Below are 23,940 nucleotides of genomic sequence, written 5' to 3'. Positions count from 1 at the left end.
AAAATGTGTGGTAAAGTGCCCGAATATAATTAATTTTTTATTCGTATTTACAAAATAATAAAAACATTATTACTCCAAAATACAACGGCAATTTGTGGGCTTAAAATGTGTGGTAAAGTGCCCGAATATAATTAATTGCTGATTCGTATTTTCGTATTCACAAAATAATAAAAGTATTATTACTCCAAAATACAACGGCAATTTGTGGGCTTAAGATGTGTGGTAAAGTGCCCGAATATAATTAATTGCTGATTCGTATTTTCGTATTTACAAAATAATAAAAACATTATTACTCCAAAATACAACGGCAATTTGTGGGCTTAAAATGTGTGGTAACGTGCCCGAATATAATTAATTGCTGATTCGTATTTTCGTATTCACAAAATAATAAAAGTATTATTACTCCAAAATACAATGGCAATTTGTGGGCTCAAAATGTCTGGTAAAGCGCCTGAATATAATTAATTTTTGATTCGTATTTTCAGACTCTTGGAAAAATTGTCCCAAATCGGAAAAATAATTTTTACTTTATCCCGTTTTTTGGCAAATAATTTGAATAATGGTTGGTATTTGAAAGTATGAACTTTTTACCAGGATGATTTTGTGTTGCGCCAAATATTCAAATCCATGACCGATACCACTATTTCAAATGCCTTGCCATATTAATTTAAATCTGTTAACGTAACTAACTCATGATTACGTCGACTTATAAAAGAATAAAAGCGTTACTATCCTAAAATATATATCGCAGTAATCTGTGAATATGAAATGCCTGGTAATATAGCCAGTTATTCCATTGTTTATTGCATGCAAATTCCTTCGCATATTATAGATAGGGGTGGGCAAAATCGAATATTTTTTTCGAATCGAATAGTTCGAATATTTTTAACGAATACCTAATAGTCGAATAACGAATATTTTTTATACACAACAGGGGGTCCACAACGTCGGTCGATACTCCATTTGAAAATTAATAAAGACATTGAAAAATCGGCTACAAAGCGTTTTTTACTGGTTAATTTCGTCATAATCATGATTGTTTTTGTCACCGTGACCGTTTTTGCGGTGATATATAATCTATAATACCGCCCTTTCTGTTATTTGCAAGTATTAATTCTTTCGCGTCGGCGGACATCGACGTTTATATTTCGGGTTTACCCGTGCGTTCACGTCGGCAACAGTTGTTAAAATCATTAAGGATTGATGTAAAAACCCAAATTAATATTATTCTAATTTTTATCATTTGCGTTAGCTTTCATATTACTTATCAACGTTTGTAAATTTACCGTCACAATATTAAGCGAACGGTGATATTATTATCGATACCGGGATGCAGATATTTATTAAGACAATACCGTAATTAACTTTGCTATGCTTTTCTATGGTGTCTATGTTACTTTACAGATAAACCTCGCAGAGCTGCGATTGCGTCAATCCCGAATGTTGATTTAAAATAGTGACTAAATAATTCGGCAATAAAGACATTTCTGCGTGGCCATATGACGAGATGACGTTAATAAACAGCGCTTCTTGAATAATAATTTGCATATGCGACCTAATGCTGAAAAAATTGCGCTTTTGTACTTTTGTGCTAATAGATGGTCAGGCGCTATTTATAACTAACTCTTCCAAGTTCCGACGTTTTTTTTCAACAAACCGCGCGGTCATTATAGCTAATATCGTTACCGAGTAATTCACAATTTTATTTACGGAATTTGCGAATTCACTTTTACTTCTCTTGACAATTTTGACAATGTCACGCCCTATTTATTAGTGCAAAAATGCTCAAAATATAACGAATGTAATCATTTCCGACGATACAACAATTCGTAAACGAGACAGTGCGCGTTGTTACATCGAAATTCACGATTGGTTTTACGCCATACTCCTGTTCACGATTTCTACACTCCACCCGCCATGCATGCCCGAGTGAAATGTTTACACTTTCGAAACATTATTTGGTCAAGAATGAAAGGGATCACCAAAGAATTATTTGAAAGTACAATAAAAGAACTATGTCCTGCCATTTCTTTTCTGGTCATAGCTTGTTCGTGTTATACTATGTATATATGGTTTCACGCAAAAGTTAATTCAACTTTTAATTTTCGTTAAACAAATTCATGTTTGATTCATTCATGAAACGGCTAATCACGTGCCGCCAATCATACAGAGTTTAAAATCTGGAATATTTATTTTAAATACCTCATCTGATTTAACGTTTCTAAATTTAGGGAACGGTGTCGGTACCTCTTTGTGCAACATAGGGAATTGAAATGAACGATCAAAACGCAAAAAAAAACAAATAACACCACAACGCAAAAACGATTTTTCAAATTTGTCTGTTAGCGAGCGAGCTTGTGGGTGAATTCTCGCGCAATTCACGATCGGTTCACAGACGTTCCGTGTCCAAGCGAAGCGACGCAGATCACGTGGTACCCGATATTCGAATAGTAAAATGCCATTCGAATAATTCAATATTCGATTCGCTATTCGAATATTTCGCCCAGCCCTAATTACCTTAGTCCTTCAACTTCAAATGTATTCGAAACAGTGAACTATTCGGTATTGGCCACTCGTAGGTATTTAATTGATGAGAAACCCGCTGCCGCAATTTTTCCGTGAGACTCATAATCTTTGAAGTTGAAGGACTAAGGTAATATCTTGTACTCGATTTTATGTAATTTGTGTAATACTAATTACCGAAATATGTTCCAACGCTACGGTAAATATTCCCGTGGTTTCAAAAGAGCTTTTTTCACTGTATGAGAATTGCATTTTTAGATTGGCTTTCTGCCATGTTGAAGTCACTACCACTCTAATCACAACCCCCTAACGACTACGTGATTGAAGAGGCGGTAGAAACTCTTCATTTCATTTTCAGTTTTCCACGATAAAAACAGTGAACGAGGAGGCCTCTTTATTTCATTTTATTCAGTTTTCCACGATAAAAACAATCTCAAAACTTTCCAAGACTAGACTAACATTGAAAACATATTGAACGGTATATATGTAGGGATGAATTAAATGTCCCTGAACTAAATGACCAGAGAGTTTGACAATCCCGTGAATCGATGCTCTGAGAACGACCAGAGATCGTAGGTTTTATGGTATTTTCAAATTTGAGGTAATGGCATTGGTTACTTAAGATATGTAAATGGTGAAGGACTCAAAGTAAGGTATAAGGCATTAAAAGTGGTATAATGGTCTAGTTGTTGTCACTAAGTAGGTTTAAAAAAATCATCATCATCAATCATTTCAAAATTGAGCAACATTAAAGTTGGCTCATGTAATATGATATGATTTTGAAAGTTTTATATTATAGAAACGAAAGCGCACTGACATGAGAGTGAGAGTATATTCCTTCAAATGGCCAGAATGAATCATGTATACAGCACCTAATGAAAGTGATGAATTGAATATTCCCGTTTTTGAAGAAATACCGTTCACAAGCAACAAGAAATATATGACATTGGAAGGCATAGAGAGTGAGGGTTAAATGCTAATTGGAGTGCTTAGTATCAGCAATAGTGTCAGCGTCAGCATTTCCCTGATTACAGGTAATTAATAAAAATAGAAGAAAGAACACCAATGTTGAATTATAAATTACAATAGTTTTTCATTCTGCTTTCAAGAAAATTACAAGCAGGACATTCATGAGAAAACATGCAAATGTTAGTGAACCATGCATGTTTATTCATACATGCGCGCAAGAAAGAAGTTGTAAACGGAAATAAAGGGTGACCGTACATTTGAACCCATGTACATTTGAACCCATGCCTATATCCACGGGTTCAATCTATATGCGGGTGCTAAAACCCATGGGTTAGGGTTAGTATGGGTTTAACTATCCGTGAAACAAAAAAAATTCCATAGGTGCAATAGCATACAGGTGCAATTGTCATGGGTTCAAATGTACGTGGGTTCAAATGTAATGGAACCGAAATAAAGAGATGACATTTGAGATAACATGAAGCACATAATTTGAGATGTCATGATGCTATAAAGATATGGGGTATAAATGCAAAATGGGAAATCCTACATCATTTACAGTAAGGTTCAAAATGTGAACACAAAAATTGGGATATCCAACCAATAAAAAATTATTACATTATTGAGAAATTAATTTACAATATTTTATAATAATGAAAGCATATAACACCAGTATATCATATTGATTCGAAATGTTGTCACACAATTACATGTGTTTCCATGCATACTTTGGCATATTAAAACATGAACTTAACCAAAGGACTTAGTAAATGCTAGGACATTATCTGGGGGAAGACATATTTTCACTGCAAGCTTTCAAGATTACACACTGAAAACTATTGCTACAGAAAGTAATCAGGAAGTTCATTATAGAATATATATAACAGCATATGCACCCACCCACATAAATAACAAGTTTATCTTATAACAAGAACAAAATAACACAGTATGGAGTAGTAGCAGAGAAATTGTTATTTTAGGATTGCAGACAATGCATTAGTACAAAGTGGTTATGATTCATGAATGAAAATCAAATCTTACTGATTGACTTCAAAACAAACAAGGACTAGACAAAGTATATAATATCGTGTACACAAATGCTACAGTCCCCATAAATAGTGTTTAATAATTGGCAAAAAATACTGAAAGCAAATTCAAACATAATTCTGTATCTTGGAAAAATGTAATCTCAAACAAATACAATTTAGTATGTTGCACGTTATTAGAAGAAAAAAATAAATATTTGGAATTTGTGTACACAAGTTGAAGTCAGTGACATTAACCCTAACCCTAACCTGGTACACATACTATGTTCAGGCTGTGTGCCATCTTGGTGCACTTGCTGGGACGGGATGCACACACGGGAGCACCTATTAAACATATAAAGGTATTCAATCTCAGCGATTGTGTGATCTCAGTGATTTTAGGTAGGGTTAGGAACTGAATTTTATGAGAATGTCTTCAAGACACGAAAATGGAAATCACAAAAGTAAGTGAGATTGCATACTAGTGGCAAGTCGAAATGATAAAATATTTGTGGAAGTAAAGGATCAGACCAGGAGAATGCACTCTTTCAAATGTTTGTGTAAACAAAATGATAACTATAGGGCTGACTATGTGCTATTAGGTGAAATCTATGAAAAAGTTGATCTGTCATAAAAATGTTTAGATTAGCTGGATGGATAACCTTGGATGCAACAATGGGACTACAGTTTGCATAAAAAACAGTAGCAATAAATAAACTATAAAACAAGATTAAAAATGAGAGTGATTTTTATGATAGATCCAAGTTACATTAACAAAAATAGGAAAATTATTTTAATAGAAGCAATTATGGCAAATAAACAACTCTTACTAACATATGGATTAGCAAACATACACTAAAGTTTAATGTTTTATATGCCCTTTACAAATAACAAGTATCTAATTTCTCATTTAACATTTGCCTTACAAGCTAAAATGCTCAATAAATATTAAATATTACTAGATTAGAATGGTTCCTTTATGAAATTTGAACATAATCATATTCCAAGAACTTGTGAAATACTACACGAAGCTATTGTGTTAGAAAGTATCTTCAATCATTTTTGGAACAGGGTAAAGTTAACTATGACAAAATAGGAACCTCTGTCAGCTGAACGATTATTATCACTTTTTAATAAGTTGTCCGAAGCAATGATCAGCAATGATACCAAATCTGAACTGAAACGTAAGTTTCAGCACTTCAAATCCATAAACATTCTCAAGTTTCAGAATATTTGCAGATTGAACCAATACACAGTAGAGTATGTGAGTCGGTCATCAACTTCAAAACACAGTTTTGAAGTACAGAGATAGTTTTGGAGATAAAACTATATCAAGTCCCATGTCACAATTCATTTGTGGGCATGTAGTGGACCTATGGATCGTTTTGTTATTATGTTGTTGTTCTTTGACACATATTGAAAAACTGCTTTTCTTGTTGATTACTGGACGAATTGCTTTGAAATTTTCAATGGTTCAAGATTGATTTGCCTGAAGGCTATTACTTTCGTATATTTCCAATATTTCTGAGAGCTGCATAGAATTCATTTCTTTTGTGCTATGACCTCATCAAAAATTGCCACCATGTGGCGGTTCATCGTGCGCAGCGAGTCACGAGGTCAGCGAACATTGGTGCTTCTAGTATTTAGCGAACCGTCAAAGGTAAGCTGGACTACTGCTTCGCTCAGGCTGCGTGTCCATATATTTGAGCATCGCTCTCTTGTTGAAAGTGCAAACTATAAAGTTCTTGATCCCCTTTCTGGCACAAATAGACTCACTTATTGCAGCAATATCCCTAAAGACTAGATAACCTTAATCTTCATATCTGAAATTATATCAAAATACTTGACAGAGTTTCAAGTAGTCATTATAGACTTAATGTCATTTACGATAAAATTTTATAATGGAATTGGAAGTTCGGGGCTTTTACTACAGTTAATTAACATGACATGTGTCTCGCTCGGATTAACGATAGGATCTACATATCTATCCCAGGAGAGAGATAATGGACCAGATGGTGGAGGAAGCTGTAACCGACCAGCGGTTATGTGAACCACCCAACTGCGACGAGGAGTCCAGTAATCCTCTCGCACATAACCATGGGGTGACGAGCGTATTCCTAACGATCTCCACATTTGAATCTGCGAACCTACACAGACTGACATAGTGTAATTAATAAGAGGTGCGATGCCAAGCTTATTCCGCTTACAGGCTTAGCACGATGAGCCACACCACTGCTAATTTGAAGTTAGACAATTCAGCAATTAAATATATCAAATAGTTAGAATGCATATTAACTTTTTGCTTGAGTCAGTAAGTCTACGGAGTTCACTCAAACAGTCAAATGGCTTTAGCAGTTTCACTTTTTAGTTTATCGCTTGCTCCACACAGTGCTGCAATGTTACTGGTACCAGTCCCAATTTGACATACCGGTACCGTGTTCGTGCCTACTTCTTGGCACACAATAATTCCACCGCGAAGCGAAGGCATATCTGGTACCGTACGCTGTCCTTCTAATTACCACCAAAACAACTGCCAGAGTAGCCTAATGTTAAATCTCTTATTTTCTGTCTACTGCCATTCTCTACGCTGCCCATGCCGTCAGGGACTGGATTAGCCTTGGCAGATTAATGCTGTAATGGGCCACATACCGGTACTCACTACGGTACGTACGGTACCGGTATCCTGGCATATGCAGATACATTCAGGCTACCGTACATGCTAAACTTAGGAACCTTAAAATGTTCGTACGGTACCGGTACGGTAACACTGACACCATGCCCTTCACTTTCTCAAAGTCGCCATCCCTGATCTGCCACCACAATTCGACCGCATTTTGCCATCCCTAATCTGCCACTACGCTTCGACCGCATTTTGCCATCCCTAATCTGCCACCACGCTTCGACCGCATTTTGCCATCCCTAATCTGTCACCATTCGACCGCATTTCGCCATCCCTAATCTGCCACGCTTCGACCGCATTTCGCCATCCCCATTTTGACTTTTCGACCCTATTTTGCCATCCCTAATCTGCCACCTTTCGACCGTATTTTGCCATCCCTATTCTGCCATCCCCAATATGACTTTTATGCTACCACCACTATAGTTATTATTTAGAACATTGAAATATTCAACCAATAAGAAAATTTCTGAATTTATAAGTTCTTCAAAATCGGAATCAAAGAGTCTGAAAACTGAATTACCAAAATCGACTGGGGTGGTCACGTTGATCGCCTATTATTTCGGAGAAAACCTAAACCAAATATTTAAGTGTTTCCAGGTATGTTCTATGCTTTTTTTGTGTAAAGTACTTTTTTTTGAAAGTTTTTGCATCAAGAGTAATGTAACTTCTGCACAACACTGTTCGTATAAAGTTTTGTGAGCCGACTGCAAATCAATGACATTAAACAACATGATAGGCAACTCTGACGTCACTCCATAAGACTACAGGCAAAACATTGTATTTCATGATACGCTCCAATGCACATATTTCTCGTCGCCTTTCGCGTCCGTTTTCCGCTCGCTTTTGCTACTCGGCGTCTTTTTTACGTGTAGTACCTGCCTTTTTGCGCCTGTAACGAAACAAAATAATCTCTATATCTGAGAAGTTTTGCTTACTTGGAAAGCTGGAATAACAGGCAAGCTGTAAAGAGCAATTCTGGACATCATAGACGTTTTTTTTATCAGAGAAGTTTACAAACGCGATAGCGGAAAGATTTGTGTGGAACATTTTGCAGATAATGACAAAGTTCAAAGTTAGTAATTTTAATGTTTGCGCTTAATCATTGAAATTTCATTTAAAGAGGGTGTCATACAAAACTGTGCTGCGATACAATTCCATAACACAAAATTTGCACCTATCGAACTTGCTTTTGTAGGTGAATTTATTAGACATATTACATATTCAGTTAATCGTAGGTAACATTGCTGGTACATAATGCATCGTAGATAGGTTTGTTTAAATTTAGGAATTTAGCTCATAGCCCACTAATTAATATTATCTTCTATGCAGGAGGTTGCAGGGCTGAATTCAACTTGCAGCCTTACCGATTACCTGACGATGCTCATTTAGTTTGGCTCGAGCAAGTCTTCTTGAAATGCTTGTGTGGATGGAAACTACCTATATTTTTTGCCTTCCTCCGATTTTAAACAAATTTATTCTGAGGGATTTCGCATATAATTCTCACTGATTGTTGGCTGTTTATAATTCCTATTGATTGTGAATTCTGATTATAACAATGAATTGGAAATTTTTTTACCTAATTTACTGGCACCTTTTTCTTGTCAATACTCCAAGCTGAGGTAATAAACATGACAATACATTTATGTCATCTGGAAGCAAAATATGCACACTAATTAATAGTTTGGCACATTGAGATAATACATCATGACAGAAAATACAAGTTAAAGATATGTATGACCATCACATGGTAATTAAAATTAAAAAAAATTAATAGGGGCTGTGGAGTATGAAAAGTTCAAGACAAAGAAAAGAACAAATGTTCATAGCTCATGAACTCTCAATTTTGCCTCCATTGCTTTGTGAAGGCCAATATATTTCGAGTGGCTGAATTGGTTTACCTTTATGATAGCAACGATTTTGTATTTAATATAGCGAGATTATTTCAATTTAATTGAAGTGATATAATTTCCCAAAGCAATGCTTGAATCGTCTAGAATAGATCAGTGGTGTCAAACTCATGGTTTTTCGAGAGCCGCATTGCATTTTGAAAATTGTAAAAAGTGCCGCAAACAGTTTTTGATAATGTATACTTAAAAGATATTTTTAAGATAGTTTTAGTTTGTGACATATATTGTGATGCAACTAAACAGTTGGATTAAGTTTTATTATTTTCTTCAATTTCAAATGCAATTACATATTAATATTTGCATTCCACTATTATTGCAACATTTGCAAGTTACAGTATTTATTATAAAAAATCGTAAAATTCTATGTACAACCATCAAAATCATTTTTGAACAAGCTTTGAATTAGGAAAGAATAATACATACACTAAAAATAATTTAATCTAAATATATGAACCTAAAATTAACAAAAATACTACAGTATAAACTCAATGTTTTAATAATTACATTTGTCCTGGCGTTTGGCATCTTTTTTGTGTCACCAGCATACTAAGGCCAGTCTGAAATGATTTTATAGTACCAACTCTAACTAACGAGGCCACATGATCATGGGTTTATCTGGATCTTTACGAATGTTTAATCAATTCCAGTAATGCAAAAAAGTTACTTTTATCATTTCATGTATAGATCAGTAAAAAAACAAATGACAGATTTTTTCGACAAGACATTTCGCACTACATTGCGTGGCATAGGATTGCTTGAATTATTATTGATATTGATTTTTAGTAACTAAGTCGTTGTATAATTATATTAATATACAAACACATGGAAATTTTCTGTTCGAAGTTGGTCTTCGAATTTGTCATATTGACTGCTGAGCTTATTGTGTTTTTTGATTGTATTGATGGAAATATGACAAATTAAACAATGTGCTTCAGAATTTTGTGAAGAGCAGAAATGTTACAACTCCCATTTTCTTCGAAAATGCCACCTTCTTCATGTACTTTGCGTTTAATTTAATTACTCAAGTGTTTTATTCAAGTATTCTTTTGCTAGCTTGATGTGTATTCTTAATTGGGTCAGAATGTGGACAAAAAAATTAATATTCCAAAACTACTTTCAGTAAATTGTTTTCTGTGTGAATAATCAATTTCACTTTAGAAGGTTTGAAAAATCTATTACATTTAGATAAAAAAAAACTTCCAAAATACTATTACAATTATTGTTAAGCGTTCGAGGGCCGCACTGGAAGTTCTCTGGGGCCGCGAGTTTGAGATCCCTGGTCTAGATTGAAGTTGTTCAAAAAATATATGATAGTATTTTATCATGAATGATGATTATACCCCTTCCGGAATTTCTTCTATAGTACTACCAAAAGTTGATGAACCAAATATAACACAGGTGCAGTGAGGTACCCGTAATCCTCATTTCCAAAGCTGTTTTAAGTATGTCTGGCGTGTTTTGTGCCTTTTTACAAATAATACCGCTTATGCAATCTTACGCTTTGGAATTTTTAGTTATTTTCCTTAAGCCCTGCAGGATGTGGGGGCCATACACAACTCTACCGGAGGGCCAAATGTCTTTGCATGCCTCCATAGGTTGTTTTTCTATTGCAAATTTCTATTTGCTATTGCATTATATTTCTTGGAATCACACTGTCACTGATATGTCGCCAGACTTCTGATATCTCCCCGTCTGCTATAGTTGTCCTGTGAATAAATAATAGGAAATTGAGATTAGACGAATAGTTGAAAGTTTTGCTTTATGTCGGCTTAATTTTTTGATTGATATACTTACTATTTCTGCTATTGCCTCTTGTGCTGCAAGAGTCTCACAATGCTTAGACAGGTTTGTCCACAACTTTCACATCTGAAGAAAGAGAGGAGATTTATTAATTTTCGTTAAGAATAAATAAAGCAGTCTATATGATTCAGAATGGAAAAGCTAATAAATCCAATATCTCATGTTTTATTTAAAAAATATTTTACTGAATTTGGTATATAAACCAACTAATAAAAGGGTTTAGTCAGAAAATTACAAGCATTCGTGGCTCCAAATACTTGAGAAATCAGACTATACAATATAGACCGGTATGAGTGAAATGTTAGGTGAACTTGTTAACACTTTGATTCAATACGCAAATAAAAGTGAATGCGTAATAGTATGTTACAATGAGCAGCAATCAACAATGAGTATATATCCTCACTGATTAAAAAAATCTAACTGGAGGTGCATGAACTATTTGAAACCATAAGGGGTAAGTAAATATGTAATTTCGGCAAATGGGCAACTACGTACCGTACTGAATTAATAACTTCGTAGTATTTGACAAAGGCTGGCTTTCCCACATGTACTTAACAGTGCGATGCCCGGGTGTGATATACAACAATAGTATTCACCTTACCTTTTACCGATTTCTTTTTACCCCAACTTTTAAAAATATCATTAAAATCGACAACAACTGTCAAAGCAGGCACGAACACCATTCCTGCTACGCCTTGAAAGCAGCACACATCCGCTCGTTTTCGTCTCGTCAAGTATGTGCATTGGAGCGTGCTATCGAATACGATCTTCGGACAAAAATGCCGGAGTTGCGCATCATGTTGTTTAATGTCATTGTGCAAATTAATTGGAAACTAACTGCATGATAGTGGTTAACGGAATTTTTTTGCATATACATTCACTACTTTGCCTATTTTCAGAAAGAAACCACTTTTTCCCAGATATTAAAAGATATTCCAAAATCTCCATTTATTGCTTGCATAGGTAAGTGTTAGAGGTGAGCGATGTAATTGTGAATATCGGGAACAATTTCGAAAAATGATATGATAGCTGTTTTCCTGTGATTAATTCTGCGCAACTTTTTCAAAGGCCATTTTGTGTCGCCATATACTTCTCAGTTGTGATTATTATAAAATAATATCACCAGCTTCTGTCATGCAACCTGCTTTAACTGTTGCGTCACAGTATGCATTGCTTGAAATATGAAATATATTATTTCTGAAAGAACGTAATGCGCATCATAAGCCTCATCAATGTAATAAGTTCTCCCTTCGTTTTATCAGTGTTGCGCTTGCTATCAACGGTGAGTGAAAATAAGAACAAATCCATGTCTGCTATGTTAGATATATAGCCAAAGCCAATTTGGAGATGATCGTACTATTATACAATTAATAATTGTGTAATTGCATATTATCAAAAAAATCACTAATCATCCACCTCTAGTAAGTGTATTTGTTATTAGTTGGCTTTAGAAGTTGAGATAATAAGATTAATCAACCTGTCGAGTGACTTTCACTTTATTCATAAGCCTATAGATTCGAAGCTAAAGTTTACAATCTTGTGTTTCAGGTAACACGGTAGCGACTGCTGAGACTTTTTACGTCATCGCTGAACGAGAAGTGGTGTGTTCCTGTAGATCGTTTTTTGAAGCGGTAGCTTTTCAGTTTGCTTCGTTCTATGTTTTCAACATAGAATATCCAAAGAAGGCCTTGCTGACGTTTGATTTTATTCAGAGGTAAGAAAAAATGTGCTAGTCTACAGTGCTGATATAATTCTTGCTGTTGGCACAATGTACACGTTGTTGACGAATTACCTGTTTCTTCTGTCATGTAGTGTTATTTGATGACATACAATACAAAAAATGGGTTGTGAAAAGGAAATATGTGACTGGACTTGCACAAACTCATGGTGTCCATATCCTGGGGACTGGGCCATAAGTGGGGCTGAGAATAATTTAATTAGTTAAACAGTTTTAGGTGGTTAATAATAGACTGACTGGCGGTACCACACATGTTTCCTCCTAATCTAATATGTTTTACATCCATATGTGAAAAATGAACTCACAACAATCCTATTTTAGTGAACTTCAATTTCAAACGATGTCACTGTGCTTTCCATTTTGTAGCAGGAAATTTTTGATATATTTGCAAAAAATCATTACTAATGACAGAAATTAATACAATATTTTTCAATTGCTGCATTTGCAATCGAATGTCAACGAGCGGATGAGCCTATTGCGATTTGCGACAACTGGAGGCTAGGAGGATCTGGTGCTTCTTGGTTTAGCAATTGCATTCCTGGCCCACTGGCAGTTTTTTGTTTATCCCTTGGCAAGGCACGATACATTATAAATACCTGACATTTTTACTATTTTTGTCCAGTGTTTGTGTTTTTACTATTTTGGTGGTGAGATGACAGGACGTTTTCCAAATTTCATATGTGAAACCTATTCGCCATTTAAGTTCGGTCTTTTTTCAGGTTCTTCGGTGACATAAACCCCAGAGGCACTAAGTCGAAAAAAAGTAAAGGCAAAGACGTTCATGCAAAAGTAATCGGCCTTGCAAGAAGAGTGAATCTATCACAGGCGTTATATGTGCCGTTGTTAGAAATTGATGTTTAAGTAAACTTTGGTGGTGTTACTGCAGCTTACATCACTTTTGACCAGGGGTGAAAACTCGATCAAATTTTCACATGCCTTTGATTGAGTTTCTCAAGTTCGAGTTCATTACCCTGGTCAGGGGTTTGAGTTCATGTATTTGATAGAGTTTTTCGAAGTTCGAGTTCGCAGCCCTGCTTTTGGCTGATCGATTAATTTGATAAAAAATGATTTAGCTGTGTGTTGGGTGTGAAGTCTGGATAATTTTAAACAAACTCTGCTCCGTAATCTTCTTCAACCACAAAATTTCTGGCTTCCACTCATGACTATCAACTCCCACATTTGCAAATATATGACTCCGTCTTCTGCTCAAGACTCTTTCAAAATATGAATTAAAACTCTTGACTCCCTGATCTTATAAGATTTGACTGCTGCTATGCTAGCTGCTTTAGTGTAACTTTTTGTCCAGTTTTATCAATTTTAACATTTTCGAATTTGCAACTTCTGCAAACTCTGCTCCTAGCTCATGAGCTTTAAAAATGTCCAGTCAAACTCTATTCATAAGTGTGGATAAACTCCGACTATGATTAACTCTATAGACTCCGCAAGCTTCAAAATTTAGAACTCCCACTCATGCTCCTACCAAAATCCTCAAACTCCCGCTCTTCGACTTCACGCCCCTTGAAATCTTATCTTGAAAATTATCTTGCATAATTAACTTTAGAATTTGTCATCTTTGAAACTCTTGCCATAGCTACAAAATAGGTTGCATGATATTTCCCAAAATTTTCATTTTGAAACATTATAATTAGAGTAAAGTGCAAAAAATCGTGAAATTCTTACAATAGTCTCGTTATTATGTCACGTTTGCCAGCGTCTCATAGCCTGGTATCCAGAAATTTGATTTCAAAATAAGTTTGTCAACTAAACAACCCAGTCCTAAAACGTTTTCTTGTTTGACTTTATTTGGATCTATTGAGATAAATAAATAGACCTCGAAATGTATAGACCAGATTTCTAACAAGTGCCAATAGAAACTCGATTTTGATCCATTACATACAGAATTCCTATGTCCTATAAGAACTTGTGCCCTCATTTTATTGCATGGATAGCCTTCAACGTCTCCTAATAGGTGTTTAAATTTGACTGTAGACCATATATTTTCTGAAATTTCTTTCGAAACTGTTTTACAAGCCTTAAAGGCGTTCAGTGTGTATTTATGGTTTTATAAAAATATCAATTGTAATAAAATGATTTTCTTTTCCAGAATCTCGTTTTTTTTATTTTAACTGTAATATGTGTGTTTACTGTTGTGTCGTGCTAGTAAATAGCTTTGCTACTCTCGTAGTGGTTCGGTCATCGCGAGTGAGAAATTACCATCATGCTAGTATTGTATGGTACTACTGTCGGGTAAGGTAGCTGCCATCGAGATAGTAATTTTATTTACTATTTTAAGGTAAAAAATATTACTACTGGTGGGTAGGTTTACTGCCGTCAAAAAAGTAGTATTTTTTACAGTTTTATAGTAATTTTTGCTACCATCAATCTATGTAAATTTACTAAAAATACTGTTCATAATACTACTGATAGGGCCTGTAAATTTTTTTACATGGGGCCAGTACTTTTGCTGCCATTTTTTTTTAGTAAATTTGGAAAAATTTTTTTAACAGTGTAGCTATATCATGCTGGATTTGATGTACCGGTATTCTTTCATTTCCATCGAAGTAAGGACATCAAATTAACTTTATTTTCGGAAACTTCACTACTTTCAGAACAGTTAGCTCATCAATTTCACGCAGAGAAGAAGATTGGATTTCTGTGCGAGATATCTTTATAAAAGCATTCCATCATTACCCGATGTACAAATATTTGGCGACCGATGAAAGCAAACGCTCAAAATTTCTAAAGAAATGTTTGGATGCTGTATATTACGTCACTACCCGTAAAAACAAATCTGTGCTCGTTTGCTTTAGCAAGTCAGATACCATAACCTCAACGGCGACGGTATGATTACTTATCGATCTTAAGATAGGTAAGTATGTTGATAGGTATTTGTCTGTTTGTCTGTCTGTCTGTTAGATGAACGCGATATCTCACGGAGGCGAGGTTGAATCTGCTCCAAATTTCGCATGCGCATTCAGCATAACTCGGATCAGAAGCCTATAGATTTTGGATGAATTATGTCGTATAATTAGCGAGTTATTGAATAATTACCGATCTTCGATCGATAAGTCTTCGGTCTCCGACCGATATTCTCGTTTAAATATTATAATATATCGAATTTTGTCTAATGTTTTTCCCGTATATCAACATTTTGCAGATTTTCTCAACCGTCCACTAGAATCAAAATAGTATATTGTTCGAAGTGGTGTTATATATATGGTCACCACATACACAATTACATTCTAACGTGACAAACTAAAACAGTGGTTCTCAAACTGCTGGGGTTTGCGAGGGATTATCAGCAGACCTACATTACAGTCTACATTGCATTTTCTTCTACTTGTTGTGAAATATTCGCTCTTCTCTTTACTCTTTAACTTCAGCTCTTCTTCAACTACAGAATCAAATGCTTAGACATGTTGTTAAAGATTGTTGTTGTCGCTAGAAGGCTATTACTTATTTTGAAAAATTCTGTGTATTCTGTGGAAATCGTTTTTCACTTTAAATTTTTGTGTGATGACGTCGCTGTGCCGTTCCGTGAGCGCATTTCATCGATCTCGTCAGACTACGGGTACTGTAAAGTTTCGCATTTATTCTATTAGCAGCAAAATGCCTAAACAGCCAAAATACGACAAATTTTGGGAGTCTGCGGATACTTCAGAGAAGCATAGGGGGTCCCACAGGCACATAAAGTTTGAGAACCACTGAGCCAAACTAAGAAATAAATATGCTAATTCGATGAGATGCAATCGTTAAAACAATAATTACTATGCTGTACTGCAGTGGCGGCGCGTGGTCATTTTGACAACCGGGGCAAGCTACTGCGGGACCAAGTCACCCCCATCTACGGGGACAGGATGAGCGCTGTAAGTTCTCCCATCATTTTATGAGTATAAAAACCATTCCATCGGTAACAACCAATCGACAAAAGCGACAATTTTTAACGATAAGAAAGTGTCTTTAAAACCGGTCCAAGTCAAGGGATTAATAAATATAGACATAGTTTATTTTGAAACCTCTTTCAAAAGGAAAGGCAATATTTACCCAGATAAATACAATGACATATTAACAGAAACTTCGGGAAAGCAGACAAAACCTAAAATAAGGTTTAAAACGTTACTATGAAGAAAGGAAAGTTAATGCAAAGATAAGGACATGCGTCGCTCACTCATAGATATATATGCTGCTAGACTTCTACTGCTTGAACATATATGCAACACGCCGCGGTTTCTTGGAAGCAAAATGCTCGATAACGCGCTGATTAAAGTCATGCATCCCAGAAATAACGTCTCTGTGAATGGATAAAACAGCCAAGGAATTTAATCTATCTTGCTTCATTGTGTTTCTGAGATACGTTTTAATACGCTTCAGCGTGCTGAATGTTCGCTCTGCGTCGGCGGAAGAAATAGGCGTCGTCAAAATGATGTCCAGAAATTTTGCAGACGCCGCAAAGGTAGTTAATAGAGTGTTATCTATGAGGAACCCATAGAGCGCGCAAGTTGATGTGATGTTCAAAAAAGTTTGATTGGTGTATATACATCGCAATTCATTTTCCAATTTACCCACGTTTATCATGGGGTAAAATTTGGAGACAGTAGCCAACAAATGGATGGGAAATTGACGTGCAAATTTTGAAAAATTTTTGGGGTTCATCAAAGAGAACGCGGCAAGGTGTTCAGTGCGCAGACGATCGCCTATTTGATTCACCAGAATGTCACAGCATTCCTTTGCAGACAAAATCAAACGCTGCCTTGTTTGCCCGCGGCGTAAAGAAGCACTCCATGTGTCGTCGTATTTTATTGTTTCCCGGATACGAGATACAGCATCGCAGAAGTCTGAAATACACGACTGCATAGACGCTCTATCCATTAGCCTTGACTGCAATGCGTCGTATAATACATCCACGTGATAGAATATTGTGGAGAAAAAATGAAAACTCACCATCTTCTAGCAGACGCTTTAGACCTGCCGCCTCCCTCACAGAGCGTTCGTCCCAAACCGGAGAGCTCTGAATGCCATTGAAACACTCAATGAGCTCAGATCTAATTTCGGACACGCCCTGCACCACGCGTGATTGGAAGTTCCAACGTGTTGGTGCACAAGCTTGGAGAGGGCGGCTACATATCTGGCGAAGGAGGTCAGAGCGCTTCGGCGAAACGGAAAAAAAATGAAGAAAACCCCGAAACATTTGCAAAAAATATACGGACGAGAGGGGTATCAAGACACATATTTTTAATAACGAGGTTAAATTGGTGTGCATAACAATGTAAAAAATGCGCATGAGGAAAATCTACTTTTATATAAACTTGAACACCATGTTTCGACCCACTCATGACTGCCGCGCCGTCATAAGTTTGAGCTATCAATTTTGACTTCGCGTTGTAAGGCTGTAACACTTCTTTCAGTACAGCCGATATTTTTGGTTGATAAGGCCCACGACGTTGTACCTCTAATTTTTGTTCCAGCGGCAGCTGCGAAAACGGAGTGCGAAGTAGTGCATCAACCTTATTCATTATGAGGTCTAAGGCTAAGAAATGCGAAGCCGGAAAGAAGTGAGGAGCTCAAAAGGAATGTGGAAAATCGAAAGCAAATGGACTAAAGGTCTCTAACGGATTCAAATAGCGAAACATGCGAAAAAAACGAAGGCGAGGAAACTATCAACTCTTCAAGCAACCAACGAACGAGAAGGAATGCGTGAATATGTCAACACGTTGTTGTAAGAAACGTCGGCATTGTGTCGTCATAATTTCGGGGCTAGCCCCGATGATTTAGTAAAAGAAACAGAAAACAAACGAGACAAACGCGGCGAGTGGAAGATAAAAGAGAGAATACGATATACAATGAGCAACCGGGGCAAAATCGGCGTCGCCCCGTCGACGTTCGGCGAAGGCTTTGCGAGCGAAAAATGAACCATGTCGGGAGAATATGGCTAGTGTAATCAGTCTATGCAACCAATATTGAGGTATTTTTCGAATATTTTTTATTATACCGAAAAAACAACCGGGGCATTGCCCCGGTTTGCCCTATTGACGCGCCGCCACTGCTGTACTGTTAAAATATATGAATAAAAATAGCGAAGATAGTATCCTATGTCTTAAATGTGACTTCTTATGGAGGGTCATAGTAAGGATATGAAAACGACAACAAAAATATTTATGGTCGCTACTGTGTGCAAACTTTTGAAAATAACCTATAAATAGCATATATATATATATATATATATATACAGTATATACGCAAATACTTTTTATACTTTCGTGTGAGGGCATCGAGAATTGAAGATACAGGCAATCAAAATCAGCGGCGGATGAATATCACATCGCTCAGCGAGCGATCAACTGTGACGCCAAAATAACAACATATCATGCTGTAAATATTGTCAGACGCCAAGCCTCAGCCACGCCCTAAAACACGCAAACCACTGTTCTTGGCTCTTTCAGCGTACAAATTGTAACCGGGGTTCAATTTACCTTACAAGCAAAGCATTTAGCGGTAGCTGTGAACGATTTTAATGAGGGACAATGAGTAAATATTCAATGACTATATCTATTCCTTGCGGTGACGACCATATCCAATAATGTTCCTCATTCCCGCAAATAGGCTAAAAAAAATAGTCTCTCGGAATTGGGCGACGACGATTGGGCCCCAACTCGACTATATTTTAAACAAACTGTAGTACTTGCGTGAAATTTTGTCAAAACATTTCCCACTGAAAACCACCCAAATTAACGCTGTGAGTAGCTCACTATATGCCACAGAAAACGAGTGGCCCAAATGCAGAAAAAAATAATATGTAACCTCAATGCAGCAAATAGATATATATATACAGAAAATTTGAGCAATGCGAATAAAATATATTTCATTCAAACTAGTTCATTCAAATGTTACTGAATCAGGATATTTTATGTGGAACTGCCACAGATTTGTATCGTCACAACATGAATTGATTTTTTGCGTGTATCCTGTGCGTCCTCTGACTCAGAGAATCTTCACCCAAATTATAAACAGTTCATTTTGACGTAAAGTAAACATAGAAGGATAGAACAAAACAATAAGTAAGATTCTACTCAAGAACTATGAAATGAAAAAGGGCCTTGGGAGGCATAAAAGCAGCACAATAGAATAAAGACTATAGCAGCATTCACATTGCAGCTATGTGAACAACAGTTCATTCTATTTTTGGTTGTTTCATTGAAATAAACTTCTAATTTTTGATAATATAGTTGAGATGTTTTGAATAAGGCGTTTTAAAGAACCTTTGTTTGATACATATAATACAGATGAACTTTTATACAAAGCAAACCCATATACGAACAACACGTTTTCCTATTTGTTACAGGTAAATTAGAAAAATCACGAAGCGTTTATGGTCATAATGAGCATGATTTCAATTGTTGAATTACTCTTACTATTGTCATCAATTGCACTGATAACAAATGCAAGTCAGTTACAGAAAAGCTGTATTTCAGAGGGCATGGAAATCGATGCTGGAAAGGTACGGTGGAGATGGAGATAACAACTCAAATTGAGACTAAATTATAGAAGTGTGTTGAACCCACTTGTTTTTGCTGATTTTAATGAAAAACATGACTCTTTAAGTTAATATTAAAGTAATTACTTCCAATCCGTTATTAGTCAAAACCATTTTTGTGTAACTAGTATTAAATTCTAATCAACCAATGCTAACATACACCGTGTTTCCCAAATATAAGACAGGGTCTTATTTTAATTTTCTTTCGAAAAATAACACTAGGGCTTATATGGGAGGATGCCATTTATCAAAAACAAAATTACGAAGTTGAAAATTACGAGATTTTTAAATATACAAAATATGAAACCCGATATCCATTTACTTAAAAATAACACGTTTTTATTAAACAAAAAACTGCCATTATTCAAAATTGACCATATCATCATCCTCTGGAATGTCATGCCAGTCACTAGATTCATAAATTTCAATGAAGATTTTACTCATTGAACCTTTTCCTTTCTCACGCGTTTTAGTTTAACCATTTGAAACGTGTAAGAGAGATTTCTTGCCTTCGATTAGGTCAAAACAAATTTCACGCTATCGGCTAGATCTTATTTTAAGGGTAGGGCTTGGATTAAAATCATTTTTAAATTTGTGCTAGGTCCTATTTTCAGGCTATAGGACTTATTTTCGGGGAAACACCGTAATTTAGGTTTTTCTCATTTTGTAGTTATTAAAAACGACGTGGTATTCTGGACTGATGAAACAACGTCTAAGGTCTCCTGTGCCTGATTCACTAATATCACGTCTACAGACTCTGGATTCCAAGCTGTTTCAAAGGAAAATGGGTCCAGGTAAATATATGAAAACAAAAAGCAAAATCTACAGAGTATAAATGTGTTACAATAAGAAAAATATTGTTGAAAATAGCTAAAATTAAAAATAAATTATTTACCTATAGTGATTCTTCTACATTTTCATATGTTGTTTAAATTACCAAATCTACCTGAGAACTCGTCCAAGAGTTACGAGTCTATTTCCTCGGATCTGATAGCATACTAATTAATAATGCTTTCCAATAAATTCTCGAAAACACAATTATAAAATTAGATAACAGGTTGCATAGAAGGACAATTTTTTTAACACCGTTTTATTTGCCAGATATGTTGAATTTGAATTTCATGTTGACTATGAAGGAGATGGAACTTATCATATTAGGAAATCAGACGATGGTATGTTGTGTACACGAAATGTATCCCAATTGAATGCTTTCAAAACGTCGTGGAAAGTTCTTGATTAGCATAACACTGAAAAGTACTAGTAAACTCTTTTATTATTTTCCTTCTAATTTAAGACATTTGTTAATTTTTTGACACAAATTGAACGTTTGCAGAATTTATTAACCTCGAGCACGGAGAGGAAATGAACGGACTTGCGAATGAAGCGGTGTCAAATATGGGTAAAATTACTAATACATGTACATATATAATATTCGATATATAGATAAATTATTATTCTTTTGTTGGTCTGCAGTTAAACTCATTTAATTCTATTTGTTTTAATCAGACAACCTTTTAGACAATGCAGCTATAGTTTTTCTTTCTGACTATGAAAATTATTTTGCGGCTTTGTTATGTCCACTCAACAAATGTATGAAAACTTATATCAAACTTTTTAAGTACTGGAAGATATTGTAAATTAAATTACCAAGTCGAAGTATTTGTTGTTGCATCATGAACTAGTACAAATACCGGAATATAAATACTCCTTCCATTGAGTTTAAACGTTTGTTCTCTACCCATTGTGGACATGAACAGCAGTCTCGTTTTGCCTTAGCTATATATATATGCAAGGTCTGGTGATATCCGAATCTTATCGAAAAAACTTGTGTGCTTTACTTTGTTCAGATCATCAGGTGATTCGTGGATTTTTTCCAAGTCCAAATTTGTGACAGGTTGCAGCCTTCATTAACGTCTTGCATGATGTCGCAATATCTGCAAAATTTTCTCCTTCAACATGTACAGAAACTGAATGAAGTCATTATTTGAGCTAACCAACTATTATTTATCAATGTTAGTTACATATCTATATATATATACTAATTTCATCAACAGTCCTCGATGTTTGCTATTATTCAGAATATTGTATTTTAAAAAATAACGCTGATTACGTTGTTTTATAATTATCTAAATATATTTTATCACACCAGTATATGAATGAAAATAATGACTAACTCGTAACCTGTAAGATAATATCACTATTTGACAATTTAGCCATTGATAAAAAAAATGCTAAAAAATACGTACCAAATACCAAATTTATTGTTAATTAGGTTTTGATTTGGGTATTTTGAGAATTTCGAAAAGTATTGATATTACGTAAAGCGAACTCGCCACGAATTAGCTTGGCTTGGGACAAGATTGTGTTGTCAGTTTAGTTCATGCGATGTGACTGCTATACGTTTCTTAATATAGACGCCGTCGGTAAAAAGTAATGGTCAGAAGGATTGGCAAGATTTACACACAAGCCATTCACAGATTCTCACTTCTCTTTTTATTCACGTTTCTATTGCAAAATATACTAATAGTTTTAAAAATTCGAAATCTTCTTTACGGTCGATAGAGTATAGTCAATGATTCGAGAAAATTCATTCCAGTATATATACATGCTCTTATCCTCTACGTTCACAATGGTCTCCCGGCAGCTTATGCATATACGTACGGTTTCACAAAACATTTTCATGCTTCCGAGTCTTATTCCTCTGTTTTAAATCATTCCTATTTTTACATGTCAATTTGTCGTACTATTTTCAACTTGACAAGCTGGATATTCATCAAGTACATCCGCTTGCTGTTGCCAACCTCCGTTTTTTTTTCAGAGCTCCAGAAGTATATGCACCAAGATAGCGCACATCCTGAACATAGTATTTGTACCAGGTTATGGTTCAGATTGTGCGCCATCTTGGTGCATATACTTCGGGAGCGGCGTTTTTTTGATCCTGCTTAAATATAATTTTATCAAAATATTAAACCACATTACAAAATATCATTTTGTTTTAAATTTTAGCATGAATATCAATCGAAAACAAATTTAGCACTTTGCCTTAGCCATGATCCATCACAATTATATATACCAGCTTGTCAACAGAATTTCGCAAGTAAAACCAGAGCCAACCTATTTTTAGAAGGAGAGCTAAAAAATGACAAAGTTATTAGTAGATCATCAGTAGCATTGTGCATTTCTTTATGTTTATATATTTATTGGTATTCGTTATTCACCATATACTTTCTATTCATATAGTGGGTAAATTATTATTTACTGATAGCCTAATAAACAAATAGTGATATATAATTATCTATGATTTACCCTATGTGGGATACCTTGTGACATCAAGATGCCAAAGATCAGATGCCCAATCAACGAATGTGAATTTGAAACAGAGGATGAGGCCTCTATTGTTGCTGCATTGCTGAATTTACACGCTACCACACACAGCGCACAAAAAACTCAACAACCCACAACCCAAGTTGAGAAAGTAAAACGTCCAACCATCACATCTGCTAGCTCAACTGAAGAATGGACATATTTTGAATCAAGATGGACAGACTACAAAGCTGCCACAAAAATATTTGGCCAAGACATAATTTTCCAACTATTGGAATGCTGTGACGATCCACTGCGCAAATATCTAACTCGCACCTCACCTAATCTTACAGGAAAATCAGAACAAGACATACTGAACGCTATCAAAGGAAAATGCCATGATCGCCAGAGTCAAGCTCGCCAACATGAAACAAGACAGAGACGAACCAGTAAGAAACTTTGGCGCC

The 23,940-nt window shown here is 35.5% G+C and overlaps 2 long non-coding RNA genes across 2 annotated transcripts; one reads left to right on the top strand and one right to left on the bottom strand.

Annotated features, from left to right (window-relative positions):
* Positions 1-8,970: 8,970 nt before the first annotated feature.
* On the bottom strand, positions 8,971-11,714 carry LOC144425176 (uncharacterized). The gene is made up of 3 exons (XR_013477358.1): positions 11,503-11,714; positions 10,896-10,967; positions 8,971-10,807 (listed from the first exon to the last, which is right to left on the bottom strand). It is a non-coding gene; the product is annotated as an uncharacterized LOC144425176 (long non-coding RNA).
* Positions 11,715-11,723: 9 nt separating this feature from the next.
* Positions 11,724-14,583, top strand: LOC120328728 (uncharacterized). The gene is made up of 3 exons (XR_013477357.1): positions 11,724-11,864; positions 12,450-12,615; positions 13,359-14,583. It is a non-coding gene; the product is annotated as an uncharacterized LOC120328728 (long non-coding RNA).
* Positions 14,584-23,940: the final 9,357 nt, after the last annotated feature.

Source organism: Styela clava, chromosome 7 (assembly GCF_964204865.1).
Source record: "Styela clava chromosome 7, kaStyClav1.hap1.2, whole genome shotgun sequence".
NCBI classification, from domain to species: Eukaryota; Metazoa; Chordata; class Ascidiacea; order Stolidobranchia; family Styelidae; genus Styela; species Styela clava.
Note: the sequence above shows the minus strand (reverse complement) of the source record. Positions and strands in the feature narration are given on the sequence as shown.